Source organism: Lactuca serriola, chromosome 6, assembly GCF_051521515.1.
Source record: "Lactuca serriola cultivar US96UC23 chromosome 6, Lser_US96UC23_V15, whole genome shotgun sequence".
In the NCBI taxonomy this organism is placed as follows: domain Eukaryota; kingdom Viridiplantae; phylum Streptophyta; class Magnoliopsida; order Asterales; family Asteraceae; genus Lactuca; species Lactuca serriola.
Window position 1 is genome coordinate 164,403,733 of NC_136413.1, and position 8,874 is coordinate 164,412,606.

The 8,874-nt window shown below is 36.4% G+C and overlaps 1 long non-coding RNA gene across 4 annotated transcripts; it reads right to left on the minus strand.

The window, feature by feature from the left end:
- Positions 1–223: 223 nt before the first annotated feature.
- Positions 224–3,582, minus strand: LOC145057275 (uncharacterized). Of its 4 annotated transcripts, none has more exons than XR_013686031.1 (4): positions 3,199–3,582; positions 2,304–2,650; positions 1,508–2,129; positions 224–394 (listed from the first exon to the last, which is right to left on the minus strand). It is a non-coding gene; the product is annotated as an uncharacterized LOC145057275 (long non-coding RNA). The 4 variants fall into 4 exon arrangements; XR_013686033.1 differs by having other exon boundaries at positions 1,508–1,582; positions 1,926–2,129; positions 2,304–3,582; XR_013686032.1 differs by adding an exon at positions 723–785 and having other exon boundaries at positions 2,304–3,582.
- Positions 3,583–8,874: the final 5,292 nt, after the last annotated feature.

Here is an 8,874-nt window from a genome sequence, read left to right on the forward strand (position 1 = left end):
TAATCATAACACATAAGTACGGTTAACTTGGGAACCACTTACTTGAGCTTAGCTAATCGCCAGCATCACACCCCCTCCATTTTGATAAAACATTTTTAGAAGTTTAAATTTTTATTTTCTTAAAAAAAAAATATCATTTTCTCAGTTTGAGTTCCGACACACCAGCAAGGGTGCCCCAATCCCTCAAACCAAGGCTCTGATACCAACTTGTAACGTCCCAAAATAGTAATAAAAAATTTTCATTTAAAAATCATTCAAATCATTCATTAATTGTTCGGAATCCATACAATCATAGTATTAAATCATAAGACTACAAATTATTTCAAATGTGGAAACCATGAGGAGAGAATGTAGTGCCATCACGTCGGGCCCTTCCCTTTGGAACTGGAAGTACCTGAAACCATAAAGACAAACTGTAAGCATAACGCTTAGTGAGTTCCCCAAGTACCAAATATCACACATGAAAGAAGATAAATATTATGGGCCAAATCATAGTCTTTCCGTTCAGTGTCGAGGGCCAAATCTCGGTCTTGCATACTAATGTCAGGGGCCAGATCCTGGTATTTCATATAACTGCCAAGCCAGATCTTGGTCTTTCAAACAAACGCCAGGGGCCAGATCCTGGTCTTATATATAATCATCACAAGGCATCAAAAATTCTACACAACAAACAATGTGTCATTTTGGTGCCTTCGACCCATGGATCTAGTGAGGAAACTCACATCAATTGCTGAAAAACTCAGATAAATGCTCGAGCTGTTGGACTGGAGAAATCCCCATGCTAACTAAACAATAGAGTACCAATTAATAATTAAGACATAACCCAAAACTAACAACCTACAATACTTGCCTAATGTCCAAGGTAAAAAGGGTCAAGTAGTCTTTTACGCCCAATAAAATCATAGGCCCAACCCTAAGGATCATCCAAGATCCAATATGGGCCCAACATCAGAAGTGGCCTAACAACAAGTAAGTTAATGGTCCACCCAACGATTATGGCCCAAAAATCACTCCAAGTTGGACTGGGTCGTATGCTCGGCATACCAACGGGTACGCGTATCGTACTTGGCTGAAGTGGGGGGATCGCAAATGGAATACAGTACGCGCAGCATACAGGGAGTTACGTCCGGCGTACGCACCCCTCATGCAAACTCATGCAAAATGTCTTAATTCCTTAAGAACCTATGACCAAAACTTAATTTGAACCCACTAAGGCCCCTAAGGCCATAAAGTTGCAAACTTTATGCATTTGCATGGCTACAAGAAGCCCAACACTAAAAACCTAGTTTACTTAACCCTTTTCTACACCCTAACTCTTGGATAGGGACAAATCAAGGTCCAAGTTTGCATCTTTATGACTTGAAATGCCTTAAAACGGTTTAAAGGACACCTTGAAGGCTTACGAGTACCTCATACTCACCAAGCCCTAGACTTTGGGACAAAAAGGAAGAAAATCAAGGCTTAACTAAGATCTAAAAAAGCATAAGCTAAGTTTGAAGCTTTATACCTCCAAACGGTGCACAATGAAGAGGAAATGTTGGATCCAAAGTCTTGAGAGCAAAGCTAACCCTTGAAGGTCCTTCTTCACAACCATGGATGCACACAATCACTCGAAAAAACTCAAAATGCTCAAAATGAACTATAGTTTGCAAAGAGGGTCGATCTTGGGATGGAGGCCGATAAAAGGAAAGTTGTTGGGGCCGTAATGGTGTTTAAATAATGCACAAACCCTAATTATTTGGGTTTGGTCTGAACCACGTACGCCCGGTGTACCGGAGTACACGTAGCGTACTGGCACGGGACATAGTACGCTCAGTGTACCAAGGCGTACGCCCCACGTACTCGAACAACACCCAAAAGTCATGGATTTTGACATCGAGGACCCTTCTTGCAACAAATCAAAACTCAAGGATCCAAAAGCAAACCTAAAAAAAAGATGTTACAGGAGAAGTCCAACTCCACTCTTTATGCAATGGCAGCGACAAATAGGCATTAGCGATGAATAGTAGCGGCACATTAGCAGCAATATGTCGTTGCTAATATGGCGACTTGATATGTTGGTACGTGTTCGACATAGCAAACAAGCAAACAGTACCAGAGAGCTATCATTCAGATGTTGATCAAGAATGCTACAAAGAGAACAACACCACTATCTATTAGGATCTATCTACATGCACCTTGTAATTCAAAATATTATACATGATTAGATAAGAACTTGAGTTTTTCTTTTAAGCAAAAGTAACAAATTTTCAAGAAAGTTCAATTGAATCTTTTGAGTGCTTTCATGTCATTAAAAGACTTACATTGATGCCGTGGGCTGAATTTGGTATCTTTCAAGTAAGGAAATGTCCCGAATGGAGAAAGAGATTATGCCTATTAAAGTTGGGTGAACTTGAGGTTAAGAAAAACTAGAGTAGATTTTAGAGAATCGTTAATATTACAAACAAGTTTTGGGAGTGGGGATCATTCTGCATGACAAGTGCACCAAATAGTGCAATGGCATCGCCAACGGTGCCATCGCCACTATGTTTATAATAAACATTCCTTTTAACACATCAGCAGACGCTGGTCTGACATAGCCCATTTCTCCAAAGAAACAACCAGCCATCACAAAAACTAGAATGGTTATCAATATTTCAAGCTTCATCACCTATATGTGATCAACAGTTAGGGCTTTACTCGCAAATCAAATAAAAACTCGTATTACTTGTCATGTAGTAAAATAATTTCTTGAGGGCACATATTCTTTGAGGAGCTAATTGAAGAAAACTTAGTTGCATAGTTTTGCATAAAAATTATGGGTAAATTGGTTGTTTTATCAAATTATCAACCAATTAACTCTCCATCTGTTTTTATTTTAGGCAAACAACTATCTTTATTGTCACTCAATAAAATGCATAGTTTAATGAAATGGCCGAATGAGTTAGAATGCCTAGTTAGCATTCAATGGATTATACTCGATCTTAGCGTTTCTGAATATTGTTATTTTCAAAATAATCAAATTTTTATTGTATAAAGAAAAAGAAAAAATATCCATGTTTGATTATAAGGGGCAAATAAACGCTATGATATCAATCTTGAAAACGGAAAGTAAACAAAACATGAATATTTGATTGATTTGAAATTTTATTCTAAGGTCTCTAAGAAACAAATTAACGTTTTGCTGGGATGCGAGGGTGGAGGTAGGAAGGGAGAGACCTGGTTCGTATCTTGGTGATCATAGTATTTACAACTGAAAAAAGAAAGATCAACAGCTGATGTGTTGTTGTTCCCTCCTGGAACTCGAGGTGGCTCATGCTGCAGCCATGCCACCTCTGTAAGACGATGACTCTGCCTTTGTGGGTGTGGAGAACAGACTTTCTCTAGCTGTTATTTATGCACTCCAAATTAGAGTTCTGCAGATAACCACTATCACGATTTGGTGATGAGCACTCACGATTTGATGATGTGATTCCGAATTTCTGTACTCGCGATTTGATGATGCGTCTCCTGATTTCTCTACTCACGATGTGTTACCGGATTTTTTGACTCATGATTTGATGATGTGCTTCGGGATTTCATGATGGGATTAGAGTCCACCTTGTTTCGCTCACTCCTTAGCTAGTGGATGTCTCAAAGGCCGAGTTTTAAAAAAAATTGGGCCCTGTAAAATGTTGGACCCTGTTTAATCTAATAGGGTGAATGAAGTCCTATTGGTCGGGCCTGTCAATGACTATCACCCTAACGTCCACCATAAACTCCATCTTAATTCACTCCATCTCACGAGAGTATGATACAAATCATAAGAGACTTACTCGACCATATTATATAAAAAATTAAGGTTATTGTCATAAAAACGCAACAAAGTTTTGTGTTTTGTTTTAAAAGGTGTTAAACTAATTTTTATTCCAAATGTGTAAAATGACATGTTATTAAAGGGAATATACCATCTTATTCCCGGTTAACATATAACCAAAACTTAGATGACACATGAGCCTTAACTTTTATTTGACTCTTATTAGTTGAAAATTGTCACTTTAGCAGGTCTAAACTTTTTATTTTATTGCAAGTTTGGTCCAATGTTTTAACCTCTGTCAAATTCCTCGTTAACATAGATTCGACCAATCAAAGTAAGTGTATTTTTGTCGTTCCCTATTTCTATGTCAGATTCCCGGTTAACATAGATTTGACCAATCAAAATAAGTGTATTTTTGTCGTTCCCTATTTCTAAAACGAACATGGGCCATTGTAAAAGGTTTCAATAAAGAAAAGTAATTGAAATAAAGTCAAACTTCATCAAAAGAAAAGTCATCCTTGAATTCAAATTCGGGTATCCGTTATGCATTTCTTTTCTTTTCTTTATTTTCCAGGAAGAAAAAAAATAGTGTTACATATGTTATCAGTCTTTCTTGATGGTATGCTCCATTTGATTTGGTAAATTTGTCTCGGGATATATCTTCAAAATCTTTATATGTGTTGTTATAGGATTTGGTAAATTTGTCTCGGGATATATCTTCAAAATCTTTATATGTCTCATATTTATTTTCTCATGTTTGGGTTTTGTATTTGATAAAAAATATCATTTAATAGTAGTATATTTGAATTGATCAAGATGATGATGTCAACCTATGTTTCTTGAATTAAGATCACTTATCCACAACTTAACTTAGAGCATGGAGAAAACATGGAAGAAAGTAACTTGTATTGGGTAGTTATAATAGAAATCTAAGATTTCATCTACAAATCTTGAAATATGTTTTTAGATTTATGTAACTATGGGTTCAAGTCAAAAAGAAAAAATAATCAATGATGAATATTTTGAATTATGTACAATCGACAAACACATATTGACGCCGCTGATTTCGACCACAAAGAACAAATAGTCAAGGAATTAAGAGTGAAATTTGTATATACTCTTGTTAAATATTAAAATATCAAACCTGTTCGAGCTAATTTAAAAATATCACATTTACTCTTTTTAAACTGTGAAAATATCAAATTTTATCAATTCTCTTTTTTTTAATATAATGATTTAAATCCTTAGTTTTATCAATAGACTATTATATCCTCTTATAAATCTAAGTTTAAAATATCATTCATACTCTTTATAAACTTTCAAAGTATTCTATTTACCCTAATTATCAATTTAATCAATTTTAATAAGTTGTAAACATTCTTTCATCTTCAACATCCGAAACCGAAAAGCAACACAGAGTAATCTTATATAATCATTCATCTTGAATGTCAAAAACTAGAAAAGCTACAAACCACAAAGTTTTAGTATTATTTCCAATTTTTAGTTTTTCATTTATAAACTTAATTAAACCAACTATTTTAGTTTTTTAAAACATCTGTTCTAGTAGGTGTAAATGTAGTCATCAAGGTTGTGAAGATCGGGATCATATGTAGGATCATTTTTGGGTTTACAAGATCGGGATCGGGTGTAACACTCAAGTTTGGTAAGTTTTGCATTTAAGCCTCTTTATCAAAAAGTTTGCATTTGTGTCCTTACGCTAGTACGCGGGGCTTACTAGGTGGTACGCATAACGTACTAGCCTAAGGTCTTGATCGCAGATCTCATCCACGTACGTTGGGCGTACATGGAGTACACATGGCGTACATAAGCCAGAGTGAAACCCTAATTTTTAGGGTTTGCACCCTATTTAAACCTTATGATAGCCTCATTTGGTCATGTTTAGCAGCCTCCACCTTCCTTTGTCCTGAAAACGAAACCCTGGTGTATTTTTATGAGTTTTGAGGATTAAAGAGTGTTTGTTGGTGGTTTGTGAAGGGGAAGAATAAGAGGACCATTTGGAGAGGTGTCTTGAGCTTGAAGATCTGGGTTCAGCTCATCATTTGCAAGCTTTTGAGGTAAAAAGCTTACACTTTTGTGTTCTTCTATGTTAGATCTAGTTCTTGGAACATTTGTGCATCTTTTGAGTCCTTTGTATTAAAGGAGAGATTTTGATCTACTACGGAGGCTATGGATGTTAGATCTTAGCTAATTTTAGTCCCCAAGTTCATAAAAATGCAAGCTTTATGGTGTATCTTGAACCATGCATGTGTTAAGAGCTTTGTTAAGCTCTTTTTGAGCTTTTGACCCCCATTAAGCCATGCATATGTGTAAAGTTGCCAACTTTACATGAGAAGTGGTCGTATAGAATCAGACTGAGAGTTTGGCTTGAAGTCTTAATGGATTAAGTGGTTAATGGAGTGAGGTGGCCAACCGGGGAGTAAGTGGGGCGTACCAAGCTAGTACATTGCACGTACTAGCCCCAGAGGGTGTATGCTAAGTGTACAAGCTGAGTACGCCCCACGTACTCACCAGATGGGCTTTTTGGGCTTGTGTTCTCGGTTTGGTCCATAGGTTGGGTTTTCTTCATTTAGGCCTTGTTGGGTCATTAGACTTTTGATTTGGGCTTTTGGTTAGTGTCTTGGGTTCTTTGGATTTTAGGACCATGATGGGCTTGGGCCTAATTTAGAAGATTTGGCATGTTTGGGCCTTGGGTTGCCAAATAGAATTTGGGCCTTCATAGTAGATTGAATTGGGCCTTGGTCTTAGGCCAAGTTAGATAAAGGGTAAAATAGTCTTTTACCCTGATGATGAGCCCAATTTATTAGACTAATGGTTGTGGATTGGGATCCAATTATTAATTGGATGTTATTAGTATTGATAGTGTGGGGATTTTATCGGACCAGCAGACAGAAAGTGACTCAGCATATTGAGGTGAGTTTGATCACTGTGTTTAGTGGGTCGAAGGCACCAATGTCGGTGCATGGTTCATTATTTTAGGATGCTAGATGTCTAAGTGACTATTTCATGTGTTATGTGTTGGTATATATACCGAGCGGGGCTCGATGTCGAGCGGGGCTCGATGTCGAGCGAGGCTCGATGATTGTATTGTATGTTATTGTCTTTGTGATCATCGCATGTGTTAGTATGATTATATCTTTATATGTTTATATGTGTAACGGGAGGGGCCGATGTCAGGCAAGGCCCAATGATTGACATATTTATAAGTCGAGCGAGGCCCGAGGCTGGGTGGAACCCGATGGTTGGTGAGGCCCGATGAAGGGCGGGGGCCCATTATGTGTTTATTATGTATGATATGTTGTATTGCGGGGAACTCACTAAGATTTGTGTTTATGGTTTTCAGTTTATGTTTCAGCTACTTCAGGTTCGAAAGGGAAGAGCCCGGGATGATTGTAGAGCACACACCACCTCATTTCGCATTTTGTGATTTGCTCTCATATTTTATGATGTAGTGATACACTTTGATCCACACTGGTTGTATGACAATGTTTTTCGATTACCGTTTTATTAATTAAAAAATGAAAAAATTTGGATCTTATTTTTGGGGCGTTACATTGGGATCCTAAGATCCAACAAGAAAACATAGTTATAACTTATAAGGTCAAAAACATGAAAAATATCTAAAATATTTAGTTTTTTCGTTTGAAACCTATGAAAACTTCAAAGCATTAATCATAGCAAAAAAAGGTAAACAATAAAACGGTATAAAGTAAAAAAGTTGTAAAGTGTTAAGTTCGATTTTTTTATAATTTTTATATTTTTTGTTTTTTTCTTATTTTTTCAAAAAAAAATAGAGGGAGGGTGGATCGGATCGGATCCTGATTCTACAATCCTACGAACTTACTTCCGATCCTACTTCTTATACAATCCAACTCGTTTTTCATACCTAGGATTGTACGGTCCTATGATAAGATTGCGATTTTAACAACCTTGGTAGTCATACTTAATTAGTGTAGATTATTCATACACATATCCCATATAAAACAAAATCAACCATTAGATTGAAAATGGAATTACGTTGTTTTTGTTTCTTAAAAAATAGTTAAAAGATAAAATTAGGCATTTGTGATTTGTTCTGCAATCTTGATTCTTCACATTAAAACTAGTGTTTTAAAAACCAGTTTGAACTGACGGACGGACCGAGAACCGGAGATGAGAACGGTTTAACAACGACCAGTTTAATGCGACGTTATAGATCGTATTAAATCAAACAGTTTCTTCAAAAACCAGGTTGAGGCGGTGTGATAGAAGTGGTAAAAGACCATTTTAATAGGTTTGTTGGACTTGAATATTTATATTTCATTTAGTCCATTTAAAAAACGGTTCATTTCCAAAGGAAAATGAATAAATCGATTGAAGTTATCCGGAGTGTACACAACTCAAGGTCAACACATGTCACTTATAGACCGATGGTCAAACCAGTTGAACATGGAATCGATCATTAAGCCAGTTTTTAAAACATTACTTAAAACCAATGTTTCTAGATTATTTGGCGAAGTTCATCTCGTTTAACACTGATAATCATTTTGTGTCTGTCATCTCCTACAATGTCGTCGATATCGCTCGTCATCTCCAAGGATATCATCGTCCTCTAATTTTATGAAATTGGTGTGGATGTAGAATCTTACGGTACACATGATTGTTTTTTCCTTTGCATAATGCATTGAATTTTTTACGACTTCTCATTGTGTAAAATATGACAAAATAAATACATGTGTACACTGTAGCAACAATACCAATAATAATTCGAATTTATCATGCATTCTATTATTCACCATTGAATTTACAAAACCATATACCAGTCATAGTCATGTTACTATGCATTTCATCGAACATATGGTGGACGCACCAAATGCGAACGAACATTCCAACCATAATCATTGACACCCACTGCAACCATAAACACTATGTGATGGATCATTTTTATCTTCTTTCTAGACATTCCTTTTGCCACTGACATCCACCTTGACTTCTTTCTTGATCCTTGGAAGATTGACCTTAAACATATGGGCTTCTGGGTTTCCATCCACTCCACATGTGTGTTTACAAAAGTTGAGGTTTATCTTTAGACATCAAACGTA